Here is a 24,110-nt window from a genome sequence, read left to right as displayed (position 1 = left end):
AATGGCATATTTAGAGGCAGACAGTCAAATATCAGTCTGTCTCTTCTGCTGATTTAGGTCTGAGATGCTATACATAACCACACCAACCATAAATCTGATATGACAAAAGGACAATAGTATGGGATGGTTGGGAAGTTTAAGGACAAATACTTTTGTCTAGGAGCATTTGCTCAGGTAACTGTGACCTCAGCTGAAGGTGTATCTTTACCTGAGAAAGTTCCAGCAGATCAGCTTTGTCACCATATAGCCCTAAATGCTGCTCTCCCTATGCAATAATGCCCAAATCCTGGAATCTCTTCCTTTTTTTAACTGCTAATATGGGTACTGTGGACAGTGGTATCAACCTTACATGAGCAGGAGAAATTATAGGCTTTTTCCACAATGAAAGTGGAAAATTGTAGGGGCAAGGAGACAATATTGCAAGGACCAGGCTCTTGCTTTTCATATGCCACAGTTTACATGAGAGGGCTTAGTGTCACTCTCCATTAGACTCTGTCTACAGCCCACACTGCCAACATCTATTCCCAAGTGCTAGACTGTATCTACAACCTCAATATTAACACGGGCCCATATCTCCTCAAGCTGCTTGAAGTGGCCCTTCAGCAATACAAGTGGACCCTACTTACCACAACTTCTCTATGGAGACCACAACCCCACAGCTTCAGCATGGCCAGGGAACACACTCCACACAAGCTCCAGGCTGCTGTCCCTTCCCACTCCATCACACAGCATCCCTCAGAAACAGCCAGCAGGTGTGCACAATTACTTTTACCTCCTTGCTAAGCCACAAACCATCTCTTGTGAGGCTTTCAACATTCATTCCACGGGTGAGAAGGTTTCTCTGGTCCTGCCTCCAAAGCCACCATATGTCCACACCACAGCCTATGGACTTGCAAGCCTGCACACTCTGGCAAGAGAGAGGCAAGATATCTCTGCAGCAAAAACCTGCCAGTCACCCCACCACACGCCATATGGGCTCTCCTTACTGAGATGCAGAGTCACCAAATCATGTTAACACTGTGATTTGGAGCTGGCATGAACCAGCTGGAGACCATCTGGCAGCAGCTGCAGCAGAGCATGATGGAGCCACGCTAGCTGGGTATCTCCATACTCTTCCTGCTCAACAGCTCATAGAGAAAGACATGTCAGCTTGTCAAACAAGTGTCACTCAGCCTCTGCACTGAATGCAGCCAAAACCATTTTGCTACATGTGGACACCTGCAGGGAACTTACCCACCTAAAGGAGGGGACCACAAGTTGGGGCAATGCACTTGTCCCTCACAAGGGATGTTCCTCTCTGCAGCCTAGTCAAATCAACATTAAAACAATCTGTTCCTAATGCTCTAGGACTCTGTAATTTAATCAGAGTAATTGAAATCAGCATGGAGTTCACATAACCTGTCTTCCTCCTTCTCAGTCAGAGAGTGGCAAGAGAGTCCAGTGCAGACAGAAGTGTGATGATCAACTTAATGCACAAGAACTTTTCACCACAGGAAGCCAGGACTCAGTGAATTATGTCTCTCCCCTGAAAACTGTAATGGACAGCCCTGCATCTGGCAACTGGCATGAAGCACACCACTACTGTGCCACACGGTGCCAGGGAGCAGAGGTGCTGACACGCTGCTGGGACGTGTGTGGTGCGACTGCCATGAGCAGCATCGAGGCTGGCAGTGCTGACTCGCATCTCTACCAGTCACATCCAAATGAACTCAGCCTTCATTCACATTGTCTGTCAGCCAAAACTGTATCTCAGCGCTGACACGGGCTGAAACAATAACAAACAAGGGCTCATCTATATCTTGCACCATGTGTCAAGTTAGAATCAAATCTGTAATTCCCCAACTGGTGTATGGATCTGAAACACTCACCTTGTTATAACTCTGAGACAGTAGACAGTGGAGTCCACCATAATCTGCAAAAATTATGCCTTTCTATGGAGATCCATAAATATGTTACCTTTTGTCTTTTTAGTTGGTCTCTTATTAGATAGTAGAACATTAATAAATAAATAGCAAAATAAAGTATGTTTTTATCAGTAACCACATGAGCAAACAGACAGCAGTGCATCTTGCACAACAAACCAAATGCTGGTAAAAAAGCAATGCAAGAACTTAAGCTTCTGAAGAGCAACACAGCAGGACTGTCATTGAAACAATACATCTCAATGTGATTAATCTGTTTCTCCCCAGAAAGCAAGTCCTAAGCAGAAAACTATGTGGTATAAATAAAACTAAAACTAATTCAGATGTTCTTAGTAACAAAAGAATGGCTTTCATATTCACTTGTATTATTATCTTGAGAGCAGAATAAGCTGCTGCACAATTATCAATGCCCTCCTGAAACCATACCACAAAGGTCTTAGCAGAGGGGCACTTTCTTTATTCAGGTTATTCCCATCCACATGGTGCTTTGCCAGAAAGGTAGGCCATACTTTGAGCTCTCCTCAGCCCCAGTACCCACAAATTTCTGATAAACACACAGCCACAGTGAACAAATCAATACATAGCTTTAAAAGCACATCCATCTATCTTCTTGCAAGAACTGCAGAACAGAAAATACACAATTTATTTATACCTGTCCCCCTTCTCCCTCATTCCATGCATAATCCAGAAAACAGCAGCTGAATTTGAACAAGGGTAATCCCAGCCAGATAAAAAGGAAAATTTGTTAGATTTAGGTTCTGGATTTTTTCAGTCTGAGCAGATCTTAAGGGACCCTTCTGCAGCCACTCTAATTTCCTTACAAAATTTAAAAATAACACTTTTTAGCAATACAGCTAATCTTTTACTGATTTAAAATATTGAGAAAAGTTCTTATAGGAGAGAGCAGATGTTCTCTCTCTGGCTTTTTTCTTAAGACATGCTGAATTTCCTTTTCCCCACCTTACTTATTTGGAGGAACTGGTTATTTTTACTGTTCTGTCACCAAGGATCTACATACCTCATTTGGGGCTAATCTTATGTGCTCCCATTCCTTGGAGCACATAATTTTATTTGCTCCCATTCCTTGGATCAACAGATCCACTACCTAAGCAATAGAAATTGTTACACTTCTGTATATTTTTACTGCAAAGGCAGACAACAGACAACCAAAACCATTACAAAGCACGACAGGATTAAAGACCTTTGCAAGTCCTCCTCTTCCTTTTATTTATGTTTCTAAAGCTATTTAATCACCATAAGAGGAAATACTAGCATTTACTTTTTACTCTTCACTGTACTGAATAACCTCTTCTTTCCCCCTCTCCTCAAAACAATAGCAAAAGCAAGCAGAGAGTTTATAACTGAATGACTGTGGACATATGTATTGCTAATTATTAATCCATGTTTTGCCCTTTGTTTCTAATAATGTACATCCAGTATCAAAATGTTGCCAAGAAAATTAACAGAATGAAAGCTGTGTGCTAATGTTAGCCTGTAGTGAAGTTTTAAAAGCTGAAAACACGTAAGGAGGCAAAATTTTCCTTAAGTAAACAGTTAATTTTCCATTCCCTACATCTAAACGCCATCACATATCTTGTGATGCTCACATGCTTACACAGAGGGCATTTTCCTTTTGTTATGAAGCAATAGGGTAAATAATAGATTTAAGATACTAGATTGCACAGTATTTAAAAATACTCTGTATTTCCCTATTCATAAAAGCATTTCCTCTTTCAGGGAGGAAAGCTGCCATCAAGGTGGAAAACTCTCTGCAATCATTTAAGCTGGGCAAACACCTTGTTGAGAAGGTGATCTGATTTTACACAAGTACAAGTAAACTGCTTCAGTTTACCTCCACCAGAACAGAACTGTCAGTACAAAATATCTGCTTGTAAACTGGACAACAATATTTCCAACACAGTATAGCTGCTTCGCCAGAAAAATGTAAAGTGAAAAGAGAAGAAACAGGCAAATGATGCTAAGCTTGCAGAAGACAAACATTAAGAAGTAAACACTATGTGAATTATTATTTCAAAAATATTATTTAGGAAGCAGACTATATTTATTTTGCTATACACTAGTTATTTTATAGCACATTCATAATTGGGGGAAGAAATACAAACCCAAATGAGAATTACTTTGAGTTATCTGAGGACATTGGCATGCTTGTTACCTCCTGCCATCACACTGAAAAATAATTGCTATGAAAACAGGACCTTTCAAAGAAAGAAAATACTAGCTAGGTCACACATAAAAATTAAGTCCTTAAAGGGTGAAAACCAACATTAGTTTCCTTATAAATGTAGCTAAATTAATCATATGATAGCTCAGGCACATGAGCCTTTGAGGGCACACAGACAAGCACTATTTTCATCAGCAGCTGTTAAGTAAGGCATGTTCTTTAAGGGCCAATTTTAAGAAAGCTAAATGGCACTTCAACAACAAAACTCCTAAGGAAACTTACTCAATTTACATTGTTTCCATTCCCACCAAAATTAGGAAAACAAATGTTAAACATGGTTAAATTTGGTCAAGCCTTACTGGGCAACATGCACCTCACAAACAGATGTGCCAAGTCACACCAACTTCTACACTGTGAGGCATGCTTGCAGCTCAGAGTGAATAAAGAAGTGGGTGGTTGCAAATTTTATCCTTAACTGAAGTAGCTGCAGCATAAGACTTCAAACCTTTGCATGTCTCTCTCTTTGCTTAACTAGAACCAACTCTCAGTTGATTTTAAGAGAATTGTGGTGTTTGTTTTTGGTGCACACATCATCAGTTGCTCTAGAATAATAACTAGATGGCTAATAACTATATTATTATTATACCTGTCAAAATTTGTGGTGGGTGGCTTTGTTGTTGTTGTTGTTGTAAATAAATACATGGGAGCTTAACATATTGTAAAGTAATATAACAAAATCAAGATTATTTTATTGTATTATAACTCAGATACCAGAATACATTCTTGAAAAAGTGTGACAGAAAGAGGAAGGATTAACATAGTGGCAGACACTGCAGCACAAAAAGTAGACTGCAGATTTTCAGTGGTATTTGTCCTTCATTTTCCTTCGGGAGCTCATTGCAAGACTTGCAGAAGCAGAAAAGGACTTTCAAAGCTTACTTGGAGAACTGCTGATAATCAGATTACAGCACGGACCACCAGAGTTGCAAGATATGTGAACATCCCTCTCTGATCTAGTCTGCTCCCAACTGCAGGGAAAGGAGTAGCATAAAAAAATAGTTGAAACAAATTTCTTAGCATCACTATTTAACAGCAAGATTTCTTGGTCTGTAACTAATGAGATTTTTGTCTCAAGTAGGAGTTGGCCTCTCACACAAGAGCTGTAGGGATGAATCAAGGCTTTCAAGGTGCCTCCCACCACCATCTGTTCAGTGACGCCCACAAATGCACGGTCTTCATGGTGTTTACCTCTCTGCCGAGACCTTGAGGCAGCTAGCCTTGCTGCAGGACAGGCACATAAACCCTAATGCCATCCATAAGGTGACCTACAGCTGCTCTGGTGGTACTCCCTTTATGGCTGTGCATTTTGGAGTGGGCAGTTTTTAGCTCATACGGAAATAAACACAGCTGTGTGTGTGAACACCACTCAATCTCCTCCCCTCCTGAAAGATTTTACAGGCGGCTGCTATGCTCAAAAAAAGCTGCACAAACACTGCCAAAACTGCCAATTAGCAAGGCAATGTGGGAAGGCAAAACCTGAGCAGGTATAATGGTTGGCATCAGCAGCTCTTTGCTCAGAAACCAAAAAGTATTAAAGGTTAAAAAATAAAAAATAAAAAGAAAAAAAAAGGACAGCTTTAAAAAATTCCACTTTTGTTTTATTGACTTGGCAGCAGTGAACAGTGGCAGAAGGAATGCAACTGTGGAGAGAACATTTTGTTCATTCTCAGCAGCACACAGGTTTTTGAGGCAAGGTGGGACAGAACAGGAGAAATCACTCCCTACACTCTCTAGACCTGTGAAGACACCAGCCAGCCCCTCCCATGAGATTAGTGTGTATTTATGTTGCTGCAATAACAAAACAGCATTCAAAGCAACAGGGATGATAACACACTTTAGGAATCACTGCTACTCTATGCATATGAATATTATCTGTAAATATAAATTTCATCTTATTAAAAAGTGTTGATAAATACTGCAAGATAGAATTGACTCATGAGGGAGACAACTGCTACCTAAAGAAGTAATTAATTTCTACTGTGAACATCTTTAAAGGCATTATTCCAGAAAAATAACTATTGCAGTCTGAGCTTTGCAGTTACTTAGAAATTCAACATTACTCCATTTGCCTGTTCCTGAAGGCAGGACAGAGTAAAATCAGAGACAACAGGCAGCTCGAAGATACTTGGACAGTCCTTCAGAAACATTATTAGTTTCACTCATTCATCACACAGGGCAAAGTACTGTTGGAAAGCATGTTCAAGGAGCCACTGTGCTCGTATGCATTATCACTCATGATGAACACAACACATTCTTGAGCTCTTTTCTCTGCAGCACTGACAAGCACTGGTCTTGCCAATTTCAACTGCTGATACTGAATAGAGCTCATCTTAACAACATCCAGTTGGGCTACTGAATGCCATCCTCTCTCCAAAAATGGGACACGCTCTCCACAATGCAACTGCAATCCTGTGTGATATCACCAAGTGGCAGCTGCACAGCTTTATCCTGTGTATAAAAGAACTTGGAAAAACCTGACCCCAAGGAAAAATAGCACCTCAGAATCAGATTTCAGAATACCAAAACAGATTATTTCAGAACAAAGGATGGTTTCTACAAGAACAGAAGTTATTCCAATGTACCCCAATGGTGATCACATTTTCAACAAAAATTAGCTTTTTTTTGTTTTTAAACAAAGTTTCACAGCTCCAGAAAATTACTTAATTAAAAAGCTAACCATGTCTCCCTCTTTAGCATCCAAACAGTGACTAATGACAGTAAAAATTCACTTCTAACATTCAAACCACAACACTTAAAATCTGTTTGTGGGACACTATAAAGCAATTACTTTATTTTATTTTCAGCTTTGGTATCAAGGCATGTGGTTTCTGCTCCCAATCACCTGGAACCTACACAGTTAATTCCTAAATTTGCCAAAATCATCAGTGGGCATAGCAGTTCATACCTCTACAGAGCAACCACTAAAGGGAGTAGTAGGGGGAAATAAACATCATGCTTTTCTTACTATCCCTCAGGGCCAGCTGTGTTTTGCACCAGCTCATAGCTGCAGCATGGGCGGAAATTTGCATTAGAGAAAAGTAGGAGGAATAAGTAACCGGAATAAAAGATAAACAAATCTCACAGCAAATGTGTTTTAATTATTTCCTGCCAACTCTCTCACACCACCCTCTAATCCCAGATGAGATTCTTATTAATTTTATTTATTGTCTGTTCTTTATGTCCTAATCAGTCCTGGTCTTGATCTTGCCAGATCTGTTGATTAAACGACTGTTACTTATGTATATTACAAAATCAAAATGCACAATGACCTGTGGCAACCCAGTAGCACTAGTTTTGCAAACTTTTGTCAGAAAACTTCTGAGTCTCTGTATAGGTGTAAACAGGGAAAAACTGCTGCTCTTGGCAGAACTGTAGCTCCTGCCCCCATAGCACAGGCACTGAAGCAGACTGCCTAATATTCCCAACCAACGCAATTCAAAGGAAAACAGGATAGGGAGATATGCTGCAAGCCAAGAGGTATGCTGTTTTTACCAGGAACATCTTCTATGTGAATATGGAGCCTAGTCAGCTAACAGCAAGATTTAATGGAACAGCGAGAACCCTGGTTGATGTTAAAAAGGCGGGGATCCACTAAAGCAGCTAGGCTAGTAATGTGCTAGCTGAAGCTGCTACACTTTAACGCTCCTGAAAGACTCTAAATCTCGACCAAATACCAAGATCTGTAAGCCTCCCAAGATGTATGGAACAAGTTTCACAGGCGACGGTCGCAGCTCCCACACAGCTTGTGGTCTGCACTGCTACTGGTTTGCAGTGCCTGCTTTTGCTCCTGCAAGATGGTTAAGATCTCACCACAGGACCATTCAGAGTGAAAACAGCAGCAAAAACACCCACAAGGAGACACTGCCAGTTTAGTAATTGAGCAATTTATTTCCCAGACCAGCCTGCAGCACTGGGACCTGCTAAAAGCTGCATGCATACGCCCCAAACCAAAGCCTGGGCTGCCCCATCCTGCCCAGCCATTTCCTTTAGCTTTATTCCAGGGGATAGGGGGAGCTGATAAACTGAAAGCTAACTGCAAGCACAAGGTATTATTATTCTCTCCTATTTTGCAGAATGTCAGAGGGAATATTAACAATAGGCAAGCACAGGATGCACAAACACCCAACTTTCCCAGGCATCAGCGGTAAAAATGTGAAAGCAGTGACCCATGCCAACTGATAAGCAGCTGTTTCAGTAAATTCACAGCAGAGTTGAGCCCAGGTTCAGAGCAATTGCTGTGAGCTCCCACGAGAGCACAGTGGCTGACCTCATACATATGGGTTTGCTTCTGGGAATGTAACCCAATCTGAAAATGGTTTAATTTCCAAAAAATTGACTGAATGATTGAACTTCATTAAGTGAAACCAGAATTGTCAGACAAAATTTCTCCCAGATAGAGAAATCAAAGTTGTAAACTCTATTTTGCTACTCTCTTTCTAAGCTTGGTGAACCTCTTTGGCCAAAGCATTCAAAGTAATGACCCACCTTCTCAGCTGCAGATACCTCTAGCATTTTGCAAGGTGTGACCATTTTCCATAAAGTAGTCCAAGACTGTAAAATAAAAAGGTATATCTATTTTTTTCCTCTACCTGGAAAATACAAGTTTTTCAGCACAACTTAAACTATGGAGCACAGAACTGGCTAAGGCCAGTGTAAAACCTGGCAGTAATATCAATCTTACTGACAAATGGTGAATAATCAACAGATAAAATGACTACAAATCTCATTTCCCAGCATTATATCTACTTCTTCAGGAAACTACATGTTCCTCTCAGTTCAAACTAATTCAACCAATAGATAGTCAAGAGAATTTTCTAAAAATCTGTGCCAAGAGTACTGGGGAGAGTTTTCTTTGCAATAACCCAATCTTTTCCCACAGAGGCTTCACCTCTGTGGGAGGTGTCCTATCAGCTGCACAAATCAAGCTTCCTTTTGCCCCTAGTGAAGGCACAGACATTTAACAATTGTTCCTGTCAACAAATTCCTCTTCTTTTACTCACAGAAATGTACTTGACTACAAGCACATTCAGCCCAGTGGTTACAGTATAATATAAACCAGTTATTACTCAATTTTCTGTAACTTCTATATTATAGCATGTCTGCATTTCCATTTATCTTTGGTAGACCACAGTCTTTTCATTGGCACTGCTAGCTCACTTTTAAGGTAATTTGTAACTCCCAGCTGGAAGGAGGGGTTGACTTTTCTATTTGTTTATATGTTTAGTACCACAGTGTAAAATAAAACCCAAAAATTCTTAATAAGCAGGCTTGTGGAAATGGTCATCCAGAAATATTCCCCTATACTGCATACAGGGCCAATAATGTCCTGGTAGAGGAGATCATGAAAGAGAAACAAAACAGAAATTATATGTATTTTTATTTATTTATTTTTACTAAAAAAAAAGGAGAGGAGAAAAAGTAATATACACTAGTTTTGTTATACTTTTCAAATACAAGACAGAGAAAACAGATGGTTTGTATCTATGAGGTGAAAATTGAAGCATCTTTTCTCCTTTTTTTTTTTTTTAAAGTTGGACATGTTGTGCAGTTCATGTACCAAACCAGCTGCATTCTCTTACCCAGAATATCTTTCCTAACTTCTGCGATGAAACTCGTCACTTCTTGTTCATTTCAGAAGGACAGCTGGACACTTAGATATATGTACACTAATCTACCACATAATATGTTGTGGCACCTCTTTATCTACCTCAAAACAAGGCTAGAGATTGGTTTATTCTGTGTTTAAGCAAATCCTAGATATTGAGTCAAAAATGACACTATCTTCTTATGATGACAACTAAATGAACTGTGCCCTTGTTTAAATCACAACATTAATTAGTTTAACAGTTAAGCAAAAAGTACATTATTTTAAATGGCTGGAAGTCCAATTTTATTAGTAGGATGAAGGATGGCAACTTTCAACATGTCTTGTGAATTGTGGCAGAGCCACGTTTAAGAGGGGAGCTAAGGCAGGGGTGACAAATCAAGCAGGTACCAGCAGAACCACAGACTAGTACTAAGTCCCTGCCCAGCAGCCTGCAGAACCATCAGAAAGGTTAGCTGAGGCTGCAGTCACAGGCTCTGCTGAGACCTGCTTCTTCAGCAGCAACCTAATCTTTGTCTGTGTTTTCAGTTATCTTGTACTTAGAAGAGGGCCCTTTTTCAACCAAAAAGATCCCCTGGAGCAGCAAGATAAGAGTTTCATGTCCAAGCAGTAATTGTTTTACGCAGTCCTCTACCTTAGCTACTCAGGCAAAGCAGAACAATTGCAGAAGAAATTATTTTGTAACATCTCTGCTCCTTCTTTGTCTGCCACGTCTCCCCACACATACATTTTAAATCACTGTCTAGGAGGACACAGCTGTGACAGGGCACCAGCATTCTGCAAATTTTCATTCAAGGCACTGAAATGCACATCAATCCTCAGCAGTGCCCCTTACAATCATTTAGAGAGGGCAAGTAAATGTTACTCAATTTGCTCTCTCTGCTTGAAAGAAATGTAATTTGTATCTCAGTATCCAATTGCCTATACCACAGAGCAATTTCTGCCTAAGAAACTTTATATTAAGAAGCTTAATATACAATAGGCAAAGAGCAATGGACAACAGAGAATAATTACTCATTCCAATAGCATACATTTGTGGACAAATGCTGAGTTGTATTCATATTAAGGAATAATGCAGTGTGTTAACTAGCAGACATCTGAACTAGACAGGGAAAGAATATGGATCCTGCAAATACAAAAATTAAGCTTGTCAAGTTCAGTCCTGACCATTTTATTTCTAGTTAACTGACATTAAGGACTAAACCACTTTTTTATTAAATAGATGTAAAATATTTAAACATATTTAGCATATTTAAACCAATAAAATGTATTTTATACTTAATACATTAAGAACATCAATTAAATAATTTTATTCTTCCCAAACATGCTTGCTCTCTTCTCAGTATTTTTACAAAAACAAAGGGTATTCTTATTTGAAAGGTTTTGTTATAGACATATATAACATTATATAGACACATATAACATTGCATGTGTGCAAGACAAGATTTATTCCTACTGTTGATTGTCTGGGTATTATTATTATTATTATTATTATTATTATTATTATTATTATTATTATTATTATTATTATTATTATATTCTTTCATCTCATACAAATTGCACAAGCCATGGAAAGATGCAGTTACTTTAGTGTAAGAGCAACTGGGTATTGGATACCTATTTGCAATTAAAAGTTTCCCAGTTCTCTCCCCATACAATATAATTAGCTTTACCTTAAAAACTTTCTGATAATTGGTCTCAAATCACTAATCTTTTTTTTTTATTTCTTTTTATTATGTATGAGAGCTAAAGGATATGCCACAAAACACTTGCTGAAAATACATCTGAGACAAATTTTTGCAGAGGTGCCTGTGTGGTACTTTTTCTAAATGTACCTAAGGGCTAAGTTGAATTGAACCAGAGAGCAACTGTTTTACCTAACTCAAAATAAATGCAAGTGGATTTGCCAATGATTAGCTAGATTTTCTTTCCAGGTGAAACCCCTTTTCTCTTCTGGTAATCAGGTCTTGCTAAAGGGAAAATGTGAGACCACAACCCCCACCATCTCAAAGACCTATGCCTTTGTATAAATGGCTCAGAATAGGGACCATTATTTTTTCCAGCATCCAACAGGTTCATGACCATCTAGTCAAAGAAGAACTTCAGATACCACGTCTCAGTTCAGGTCTGCCCTTCAGTTTCTTTCAGTGAAAAACAGCACTGCTGAATTTCAATAAAACATTGCTGGTATTCACTAGGATTTAACTCTCACATTGGCACTCAGGTATGGGACACACATCCTGATTTAAGTTTATCTACTGTGTTTAATATTTCACATGTATAGAAGGATGCTGTGTTTTTCTTAATTATGGCTTGATTTTGATAATTTGATAAAGTTTCTTCAAGATATGTGCAACTTGATACACCTATTCATCCACTGCTAATCCCTGGCCAACAATGTGTAATTACACTCAATCATTTTAGCATACTTCTCAATATTTAGTAATTGCCACTCTTCATTCAGCAGAATCCCCCCCCAGGCTTGTGTCTGAGGGACAGCAGCAACACATCTTTAGAAGTGTGTAGGTGAACACTCAGCCCAGTAGGACCTCAGCTCTTCTGAGAGATAAGAGGAGAAATGAAAAGGAGAAAAATGCAATAATTTGCAACTCTGAAAATTGGCACCTCCTACACAAGCTTTTCAGACCTGGAATACACATTTTTCCCCAGTACAAATGTGTGATGGACAAGCAACAAAAAGCAATTTTGCCATCACTAGAAAGTGAATTTTTTTAATGTTGAATACTTTCTATCATCAATCTTACGATTTTTCTAAATAAAACAAGTTTCCCATTGAACCATCCATACTGCCATCTAGTGCAAGAAGCTGGGTTGTAGGGATATTTGTAAAAAAATAGGTGAAACTACTAGCTTTAAGGAAGCATATTTTCAGCATGTTACTGCTGTACAAAGCAGCAAAAAGGAAAAAAAATTGCAAAACACTTCTGTATTTTCAATGGCCAACAAAAATTATCTTCTACTTTTAACTGCAGACTATAATAGTCAAGGGTGTGAGATCAGCACTGCAAAAAAAGACTTGTTCACAGACCGAAATGAGAGTTTATTATTAAATCAGGTATTGGGAACAGAAGAGGTTTTTCTGTTCCCTTTTTTAATAAGTACATCAATTATACAGACACACCAGGGTGTGTCTGGGAACCTAACGAAATCCATCTAGCAACTGTCAGCCCACGGGTAAAACACACAGCCTCACCCTGAGAGGATGGCAGATGTTACAACAAAATTATTATTTGCGTGTTACACCAATCATTACACTACATCTGAAGCCAAAGCTCTGCTGGCTGTCACGGCTGTCAAAAGCAAACTGTACAGGACAAGGGTTACACAGCTCTCTGCTTCCTGCAAAGGCTTGTGAGCCACTGCTGCCGAGGGCACAGAGGGACAGGAAGGAGCAGGGTAAGGCAGCGAGCAGCACCTTGGGTCAGCTTCTGCCCATCTGCCTGCTGGGGCAAGGCAGGGACGTGGGACACAGCCCTGCTCACCTGGTGCTGCACACCCTGCCAGAGCCGCTCACCACGCGATGCTGAGGGGCCCACACCGGCTACTTAGCCACCTCTCTGGTCAGGAAATCATATTGCCAACTTGGCATAGAGTCTGGCTGATTAGCACCCAAAAAAGATACATACTGTTAAGTATGGGTTGGTTCCTAACCAAGGAGCTTTCGTGTCCCTAACGTTTAGCTCCCCCTTTAGTATTAAGTGTGAGGGCTTTCTTCTGTCCATGAGGGGAAGAGATGAAGCTCCTCCCAAGAACTGGGGTCAAAACTTAGTGAATGCTGCAAGTTACCCACTGCAGGAGCCTGCCAGCTTCCTCCACCAGCTCATAAAGCTGATGAGGAAAATGATGAAACCTGCCTCATGGATGATATGCCCAAGTTACGTGACATTTATAATCCATGACGCTTGCATTTCACTTGGGGTGAAGTGATGCCTTTCCAGGACACTGAATGCATCTAGCTGTTAGTATTCTAAGTTTTTCTATATGATAAGCAGGAATGTTTGTGCACAAATTAATGTTTTCCTCTGTATGGCATCAGAAAAAACTACCTGTAATAGTGAAAAAAGTCCTTAGATCAGCAGCCTGCTCACTTGTGATTTTACTATGCGCTGAATTAATCACAAAAAAATTATACCAGAAGATCTGGTATCTAAGTAAGCCTCCCTATGCATGGCTCTCAAGCAGAACAATAACACAGTTACATTGCTTAGTAACTCTGTGAGATCAGAGTGCTTTTCTTGCTATGAAAGAATGGCTCTCCTGCATATGATTACTTCCCACCTTGGGACTGGAGGTGTTGAGAGCAGTGACCCAGTGATGCTCACTCTCTCAACAGCATCCCAGAAAACAATGGAAAGTTCTTTCAATTTTGTTACCAAAAAATAAGTTCCACCAGTTTACAAAAATCACACAGGTGTGGAATCTAAAGCTTCTTAAAAGAACAAATTCTTTGCTAACTTACTGTCACAGTCTGAAGGAGACTCTATACCTTTATCAGATATTAGAGGATTTCTCTCTTGTCCCTTAAAAATCTTTGAAAGGATCCCATGGAGCACATAAGCACTTGTATACCATGGAAAGCGGTTGCTTTCACTTGCACAGCTGAACAGGTCAGAGGGGTAAGATCAGTAGCCAGTGGACATGCCTCAGCCTGGCACTTTACTTTCAAGTGAAATTACAAGGCTTTTTTTCTTGGTAATAGGACAGAGTCTGCTCCCAGGGACGTGGATTGCACTGCAGAGAAAAGTAAGCTAGTCCTTGGCACAGACAGCTGCCTGGTAAATCCTGTCACCTTTGTGACTAAAAGCCTACAACTTTCTGTGTGTGGACAAGGCACCAGCCACTTCTGTCTACCCTTCTGCTGTCTTTCAGCAACAGAAAAGCTTTGTCTAAAACTGCATAGATCCATTACCTACAGTTGAGCCTTTATCCCAAGGTTTAAAAAAATCCCAAAAACAAACCCTCACCTTTGTGAACTTAGCAAAAAGCATCTTAATGACACCATGGTAGCTAAAATGACAGCAGTAGCTATCCTGAAGGCAGTCACCACTAGTTCTGCCATCTGCAGAAGCCATGGTGGTTACAGTCTCTCTCAAAGTTACAATGGTCAGCTGGTACAATGAATTTGGGAGACTTTACCTGCATCTCTGTACCTGCATCCAGCCTAAGCACAGCCCATCAGTGGTCACCAGGTCACAACCTGGAGGGACAGGACTCAGGTCACCTAGCACCAAGCTGACTCCTCAGTGACACTTTATCCTGCAAACAAATCCTACTGAAAAACTGATCAGTCATAAAGCTGGTGGGAAGGAAAACAGTCTTTTGGTTTGGGAGGGAGGAGGATTTGGCAACTCTTTGGCCAGCTCACCAGATTGGCAACTCAGGTCTCACCATCTGCAGGCAGAGCTGATGAGTGGTGATGCTGCTGATGATATGGCAATTAAGAAATCAAACCTGAGCTGCAAGGAAGGAGAAGAATTTCACTGTCAGAGAGTTTCCTTCTCCGTCACGCTAAAACAACGATTACCAAATGCTATGAAAAAATAAGCAACTCTTTGTTAAATATTTAAAATCCCTAATCTCTGCTACTGTGTGCACAAGCAGAACAGGATCTCCTTAATTCCTGTCCCCCTCCTCCTTATTCAGTGCTAGAAATACTCGAAATACTTCAAAATGGAAGACAAAAGAAATATGTCTAGAAGATACACAATCATATTTTTACAGTTTAGAAAGAAGCCTTTGACAGCAGCAAGGAAAACCAAGTATTTTTCCTAGTATTGAGCCATCAAAACAAGATTGGGCAGGAAGGAGAAATAACGTAGGTTACTAATATACTCCCCTACACCCCATTTTAAGTATTCTCTAATTTACATTTCAGTAATTTTTTAAATTATGATCTGAGATACAAAGATGCTGCTTGCCACTGTAGGGAGAAAATTTGTGTGGCTAAAGCTCAACTGGAGTTGAAGCTGGCCAGTACTGTGGGAGATAATAAAAAGGTTTTTTAAATACATTGATAACAAAAGGTAGTGCAGAAGTAACATTGGCCTGTTACAGTATGAATATGATCACAGAGACATGAACTTCTCAGGATCTGCTGCTCCAGCCGAACCACTGTAAATCTATGGGGCCTAATGGGATTCTGAGAGTATTTAAAAAACTGCCTGATGTCAACTACAAGGCCTCTCTCAATGATTTCTGAATGGTTTTGGGAATCTGGAAAGGTCCCAATTGACTGAAAGCTGCTAACATTGTCCCAGTTTCCAAGAAGGGCAAGAAGGATGAGCCTGGAAATTACAGGCCTGTCACAGTCTCCTTTTAGTGACTGACAAAATTTTGGAGATTACTCTGTGAGATATTGAAAAACACCTGAAGGGAAATGCAGTCATTGGTCACAGCTAGAACATGTTCATAAGGGAAAAATCCTTCTTGTCAATTTTATGACAGGGTAATTCACACCGCTCATCAAAGGAAGACAAGTGATATTCAGAATTCAATAAAGTTTTTGATACTGTCTCTCACAGGATCATGCAAATGGGTGAACAGCTGGCTTAGTGGCCAGCCACAAAGGGTTACAGTGAAGGGGGCATCAGGCTGGTGACCTGTGACTAGTGGAGTTCCACAGGGCTCCTCCTTAGGGCAGTGCTCTTCAACCTCTTCATAAATGACTTGGGTACACAACTCAAAGGGGTACTAAGCAAGTTTGCTGACAATTGGGAAGAGCTGTTGAAGGCAGACAGGCCCCAGCAGAGAGACCTAGGCAAGTTGTGGGACTGGGCAGTCACCAGTGACATGAAGTTTATGAAAAAGACAAGTGCCACACCTAGCACCTGGGACAGGGTAAGCCTGGATGTACTGACAGACCAGGACATAAAAGGGTGGGAGAGCAGCCTCTTGGAAACACACCATTGTGTCCTGGTCTGTGGCAAGCTGAACATGGTCAGCAGTGCCCTGGCAGCCAGGAGAGCCAGCCGTGTCCTGGGGTCATCAGGCCCAGCATGGCCAGCTGGGCAAGGGAGGGATTGTCCTGCTCTGCTCTGCACTGGGGCGGCCTCACCTCGAGTGCTGGGGGCAGTTCTGCCTGCCACAATAAAAGAGCCAATATAAAGCACTGGAGAGTGTCCAAAGGAGAGTTGTGAGGATGGTGAAGGGCCTTGATGGGACCCCTTATAAGCAGGGGCTGAGGTCACCTGGTCTGTTCACCCTGGAGGAGACTGAGGGGAGACCTCACTGCAGTTACAACTTCATCATGAGGGGAAGAGGAGGGGCAGGCACTGATCTCTTCTCTGTGGTGGCCAGTAACAGGACTCAAGTGAATGGACTGAAGTTGTGTCAGGGAAGGTTTAGAGTGGATATGGAAAAGATGGATTATCACACAGCTGGTGGTTGGGCACCGGAACAGGCTCCCCAGGGAAGTGGTCACAGCACCAGCCTGGCAGAGTCCAAGAGGCCTTTGGACAACCTTCTCAGGCCACTACTCTCACATGGTGTGATTATTGGGGTGTCCTGTGCATGGTCAGGAGTTGGACTTGATGATCCTTGTGGATACCTCCCAACTCATGATATTCTATGAACTTTTACTGATGTGAGAGAAAATGAAAATTCCATAATCAAAAAGACATTAAATATGTGGTTTAAAAACTATGAACAGATTTACAGGAATAAAATGTTTCTCAAGTTTGCAAAAACTAGGGGATATCAGGCAGGATAAAAAGAAAAACTAAAAATTAGGTGCATTCACAAAACCCAAATAGTTCATGAAACTCCTTGCCACAGGATGTTATTGACGGTGCTAAAAGTCACCCATACTTAAAAACCCCCAGATGGAAGAAAAATACCATGTATTTGTCCACCAAAGGCTATTGAAACAAACAAATACCTTCTTATGGCCTAAGACAGTGTTGGATTGCAAACTGCTAGTGATTAGTGGCATATTTTAACAGTGTACTGTGTGTCTACCCTGTTCTTATGTTATATTCCCTGGGCACTTTTCTCTGGTCACTGTCAGGGAACAGACTAAACCCTGTGGACTTTGACCTGATCCAGCAGAGACAGACCTGGATAAACAAAACAGAATAAAGTGACAGAGGGAAAGCACCACTTCAGATCATTTCTTCCACTAGTGGCAGCCTTAACAGAAGTGGTTTGAAGTGACTGTGTAGTTTTGAAGTACTCCACCTCGTCTTTTTATGGACAAATCCATGCTAAATTCTACAACTCCAGAAAGAGTCCAAGGATAATGTAGCATACCTGCGCGTCTCAGAAAGCCTTCCAGACAGCTGGCTTCCCGGTTTCTTCTTCTTCTTCTTTTTTTTTTTTTTGAATCAACACTTAGCATTTTTAAACAATTTGGAACAACATTTCAAAGATGGCACAAGCATCCCATCTCCAAACACATGCCAAAACTTATCCATAATTGCTAACTAAATTTCAAAGGCATGGAAATATTTTACTAGCTCTCCATCAGGTTGTGCAAGTGTCCAGAGACAGACCTTGTTTGTGGGGGTGTTGTTCATCTACCAATAGGGCATTTTGCTAAGGAATGCCTAACCTAAACTACACATTTGAGAGAAACCTGGCAAATCTACAGGTTATCACAGACTAGGAAATAAAGGATCTTTTCACTCCCACAGCAAGCAGTGCTGAAAATTTCTTTTTCTGAGATGGAGAGGAAAATATGTGCACCATTCTAATTATAATGATTTATTTATATACACACTAAGTTATGAAAAACAGTGTTTGCAAAGGAGGCCATCCTGTTGAACAGAGACTGAGAACATCCTTCAGGGCATACTCATGCAGATTTACACTGATATTACCTGATAGCTGAGTCCTAAAGCAGCCTGGCTCTTGAGAAAAACAGACGTGCCTGCTGCCAAACTGCCGAGGCTGCTCACCCTCCTCATGATTGTTACATAGATTCCTGGGAATTTCTGAAGGTTTCTTTGTTCATTCTTGGCTTTTCTTCACTCTAAGTTTTGTATCTTGATGATTATTTCATGCAGCACCTTCTACTCTGCTGAGCTACTTTACTGTATGGCACCAGGATTTTCAGCAAGGGAAAAAGCCAAGGAAAGCCAAGCCTCTGGAGCAGTTTTCTGCCCAGAATATACTAACACTTAAAAAGCAAAGTCTTTAACGTACTTTTTTTAACTGCTCACTCAGGTTTATCGTGAACATGCATGAATCTCAAACTGCATCACCTGCCACCTGCAGGCAGAGGGGCAGCAGACTTGTACGCACAGAGTGCCCGGTTCTCACTCAGGCCTCAGCTGTGTCCTCATCACAAATACCGTAGATGAATCTCTGGGTTTCAGTAACTGCACTTACTGTACAGACCTATGAATTCCATCTCTGCTCACCCTTCTGCCCAGCTGACCCCTTGTGGTTTCTGCACTAGGAGACAAGGAGGCTAGAAAGAGACTGATTAATGAGTCATCCAAACACTTTGACTAATACTCTTGCTTATGATATGGAAGCCAATGCAGAATGATTTGTATAATATTAACACTGTGCAGTCAGTATTAACACTTTTTTTTAAACAATCCATTGCAGGCTAGATAAATAACAATCCTATTTTCGCATTGGTTAAAACTGTCAGTCTTGCAAGGCATCTGACAGCTAACAGATCAACTCATGTACAGTATCTTTCTAGGGAATCTGAAGACTCACTCAGCATATTTTGGAAAGACTGACTAAGGACATGCCATCCTATAGAACAGACACAGTCATGATTTATGGAAAACCTTAGAGACAGAAGGAAGCATGTGGGTAACATCACATAGAGACGATATTGCTGAGTGTAACAGCATAAGCAATGCCCCACTGCAGCCAAAGGAGGCCAGCAGGCCCATGGAGAGAGCAGGAACTGCTGCATTCAGAGAGGCACGGCAAGGACTGCACAGTGACACAGACTCCTGTCAGGCCTGCTGTGCAGGCAAGCGCAGAGGGGACTCCAGGATGACACAAGGTTCCAAGGGCCCACCAGTGAACAGCTGCTGCCCTGACTGGGAACATGCCTTTGCTCAAAGCACAGAAGGCACCAGGAATTAGGAGAGGCGTTGAAGTGCCATGATGGTGCCAGCTCTGCTGCCACACAGGTGTGCCAGGGAGGGCTTTGTCTAATTCCTGGGATGGGATCCAGGCTGCTCGGTGCTCCTGGACTGAGGGCAAATACTACAGCATACCTCTGATTTCCTTCCAGTTCAAGGCTGTAAGACTCAGCAGCCCATAAATAATGCAAAGGTCCACCCACTCCCCTCTTCCGCCTAGCAAGAAGATTTTTGGCAGCATTGATATGGATCACTTCAAATCCCCTGGGAACTGCCTCACTATATATCACTGCCTTTAATGCTTTCATTGTGAAGTGAACCATGCTCTTGAAACCTTAAAGCCAAGTTTCAAAACTTGTGATTATTTTGGAAGCAAGCTGTGCTTTTATGCATAAATACCAGGAAATAACAGAAAGACTGACAGAATTCAGCAAGAAGTTAATATACACACATGGAGACAGTCCTTAAATGCAACTTTTAATCTTCTCATTACTCAAAACTTGCATATGCAAATACATATGTAAAAACCTAATAAAATATTTTAAAACCCCAGCAAGCCAATATGGAGAATTTTCTCATATCTGTTATTGCTGTCATCTAAAACCTACAATAGCTCTGCCAAAATAATTTTCTTTATTAAGGACAGAATCTGTAGAAAGCACAGAAGAAACCAGGAGTTACAATCACCCAAGCGCGTTAGAGCTGCCAAACTATCCTTCCTGGTCAGACAGTTTAGACTAATTTTCCCATGATCCATGTGTGCCTAAAGTCTTTAGTTTCCTTCCTAGGTTACATGCATCTGGTGACAGTGTTGCAATGGAGATTTATGAAAATGCTTTCAAGCATAAAGTACTGCACTGTTGGGATTAACACAAAATTCTCTTAACAAAAGAACATTCCACCAGTGGAACAGTTGTTGATTACTAACCAGCAATAACTTAAGTTGTACAGTAAACTCCACTATACTTCCATATATCCTATGCAGAGCATCAAATAAAGACAGAGTACTCAAGCAGTCTTACAGAAATGAAACCATTTTGACAATGCTCCCTAGTGTGTGTACTGTCACAAAAGACAAATGGGGAATCATACATACCAGATCTGATAGAAACTGTGTATGTTGGCTGAAAAAAAAACTCCAGTTAAATTTATTTGCATACTATCTCTTGGTAAGACACCAAACTCCACAAAAAATAACATTATTCCTTGTAACTTTGCCACTGATATGTGATTCTTAGTATCTCAGGTTTTTAAAATCTTATCTCCTCCCTTACAGAAACCCAAGCCAGCAGCCCTACTTTCCTTCAGAAAGCTATTTGATCCAAGTGGACTAAAGGAAAAAAGGGCCCCATTTCCTCTGCAACCTCTCCTTTAGAAAAGTGATGCCTGTGCACTGGCATATCAGTTGCTAGGAAAACCAGCACCTCTGCTGCCTAGACAGGGCAGAGAGCAGAGCAGGCAGCAATGCATCCCCTTGCAGCCAGCCAGCAGCAGTCTGTAACTCCAGGGTACTGCACACACCTCAGCTCACCTCGCAGCTGTGGGAAGAAGTCTTTACAGCCCTGCCACTCTGCCTGAACCTGGCCCCCTGGGTGCCTTTCTACAAGCTAATCAGGCAGATGAACAGTCAGATCTGCCACCTCCTCTGCTTTGTGCCTACTCTTTAAGATGACAGCAAGGAACCAACAGGAAATTTGTGCTCCCCCTCCCTCCACTGTTCTCCCAAAGAGTCTGTTTGTCCTGCTTGCTGTTCAGGGTCACGGCAAGTAAATGCTTCCAAGGCTTCTCCCTGGGCTTCCACAGATAGCCAAAGGAGGAGTCTGAAAGATGAAGAAATAAAGTGTACAGCTGTGCTGTATTGCTGCAGCCTCAGGAAGCAGAGAAATGTCAAATACAGCAATTATCTTACTTGCCTTCTCTCACAAATCTTCAGAGCAGCACCTCTGGCATTACCCACAACTTGAGCTTGAGCAGTGTCCCCTTCATATGGAGGACAGCATGTAATGACCAGTCTAGCCATCAGGCATAAACCAGCTAACTGTCCCTGTGGCAATTCCAACATTTTTGAATTGCAATTCTTATTTTCCAGGATTAATTGCCCAAGAATGAAATGGGACAGATTAGTCCACTCTGTGGTTATTCCTTTGAATGTGTCGTCTACACATTCAAAGGTGTATCACCTGCTTCCTCATTTTTATACCAGATTTTATTTTAAAGAACAAACAATTTGTTTTGTAGCAGTATTTTGCAGATGAATTTTGAAGCAGCCTTGCTCCACTTGGGAGGGAACCATAAAGAGCTTTTGTTACCTTTTCAGTTTCTAATGAAAAGGACATTTTTTTGTAATGAAACAGCATAATCATTTTTCAGTGCCTTGTAACAGACAATAATGCTACCTCCATCTTATCTCATTTGTGGAGTGTGCAACAGAGAACATTTTACAACAAGGGAAGTAAGCAGAGGCAGGACAGTATTTGCAAGGCTATTCAGGATACCGGAACCTACCAGTTTTTGAGAAGGTCTGAATTTATGGCCTTTGATTTGTTCTAATTGCCTGACAGGACACAAACACAGCTAATGCCTTTCAAAATTAGCCTGCATGTAGTTGAAAATGTATTTTCCATAACCGAGAGCCACCTAATGGACAATGTCTGCCACACCTGCCCCAAGTGCAATTCCAGGCCTTGAAATCATCTTTATAGAGCACACATAGGACAGCACTCTGCTCCTACAGAACTTTTACTGGGTTCATGACTTTGGGAACTGTGACACCTCAAAATCTTGTGAATTCCACAACAATGTACCATTTTGAAAAACAGACTCACACAGATTAAGTGACAAAACCACACCGTTTCCTGCAAATAAGTTTTCTTCCTAAACATGCATGTTTTTATATGCTGTGTGTTATATTCAAGGAAAAAATTCCTTGCTTCCCAAAAGAGGGAAAGCAATCAGAATATGGATATATTCATGGCTATCAGTATCTTATACAGAGATGCCTGAAAAGCCTGTACAGGTATTCTAACTTTTCCTGAACACACAGGAGGAAAGAAGATCACAGGTGCCCAAGATTATCCATAGTCTGATGAATAACAGCTTTTACTGGCTACAGTAAAATGAACGAGAGACTGTACCCCATGACCTTGGACATGCCTGAAGGTCATTTCTCTAAGAAATTATTTTTATTGACTGAAGCATTAACAGCTACTCTCTCCTGAAATGAAACTGAGTAATTTTGCATTTCACTCTTCATTGCTTAAGAATCAAATGGACTTTTGCAATTGCTCACTGAAACCTGGCACTCCTGAATTCCTCTGTGTGAAGGAAAAAAAAACCTAACAGTGGACACCAAAACAGAAAACAATTAAGGTAAATTAGCATTGTCATGATGTTCTGTCCTATTCATTACCCAGGTTCCCCCTCCAAGTCTCACTCAATTGATTCATTTCACTAACACAGTAGAAATCTTTATTTTGTCAGGTTAGTTTTCTGAGCAGCATGCTGAATTAGCATTGCTCACTTTCCAAACTGTGCATTTATCTTGCTTTCCCTGTGTTTCCATGGCAGAACTGTCCTTCCTTTACCCAAACTAGGAAATCTCTTCAGCTAAAGAACCTGCTGGAGGACAGTCTTCAGTATGCAGAATTCACACACATACTTTATTTTTCCATTTACACTAAAGAAAAATATTGTCCTAGTATTCCTGTCTTCCTGTGATATCTGTCCAGCCCAATCTGTGCCCTCCAAAACCACAGTACAATACAAACATGTACTTCCTGCACTCAGTAAGAGTGATACCAACTCAGTCCAATAATATGCCTCCAAAGCATATGCTAAATACTTGCAGGGGGAAAGCAAAGCCACTCTTGTTTTTAAGTCTAGTGCTAAAGAAAGGCGTATGTTCTGTAACCTCAGTAACTATGAGGCTGTCAGTAGGGTAGGATATACAACTGCTAGATCTCATTGATAAGCTGAACAACACAAACAGCCTTGCAAGAAGTGTGATCACTGACCATCTGCTGAGGTACTGCCCCCTGAGGTCACTCACCCTCCTACTCAATGAAAAGCTCACAACCAAGGCTGTTCTCCAAGATCAGTGCTGCCCTGTCTCTGCAGCACACACAGCTGAGGAAGCTCAATAAACCTCGGCATGACGATGTGAAGGGACAACTCCACACATTAACAATTCTGGGGAAAATCTACTAAATGCTAGAAGATTGCCTAAAGTCTGCATCTCTTCCTTTCCTGCATGTGTTTTGTGGTACAGTGTA

General features: G+C 41.0%; 1 protein-coding gene across 5 annotated transcripts in view; it reads right to left on the bottom strand.

Annotated features, from left to right (window-relative positions):
- The window catches only part of KANK1 (KN motif and ankyrin repeat domains 1), a 128,858-nt gene that overhangs the window by 58,571 nt on the left and 46,177 nt on the right, over positions 1-24,110 (bottom strand). Inside the window, exon 1 of one of the 5 annotated variants that reach the window (XM_064403119.1) lies at positions 8,650-8,715. The exons of the other annotated variants lie outside the window; for them this stretch is intronic. The gene's annotated coding sequence lies outside the window, so the exon portion shown is untranslated. Of the gene's footprint in view, positions 1-8,649; positions 8,716-24,110 lie in introns of those variants that run through there. 5 annotated transcript variants of the gene reach the window in all.

The sequence above is a fragment of the Passer domesticus genome, chromosome Z (assembly GCF_036417665.1).
Source record: "Passer domesticus isolate bPasDom1 chromosome Z, bPasDom1.hap1, whole genome shotgun sequence".
NCBI lineage: Eukaryota > Metazoa > Chordata > Aves > Passeriformes > Passeridae > Passer > Passer domesticus.
Note: the sequence above shows the minus strand (reverse complement) of the source record. Positions and strands in the feature narration are given on the sequence as shown.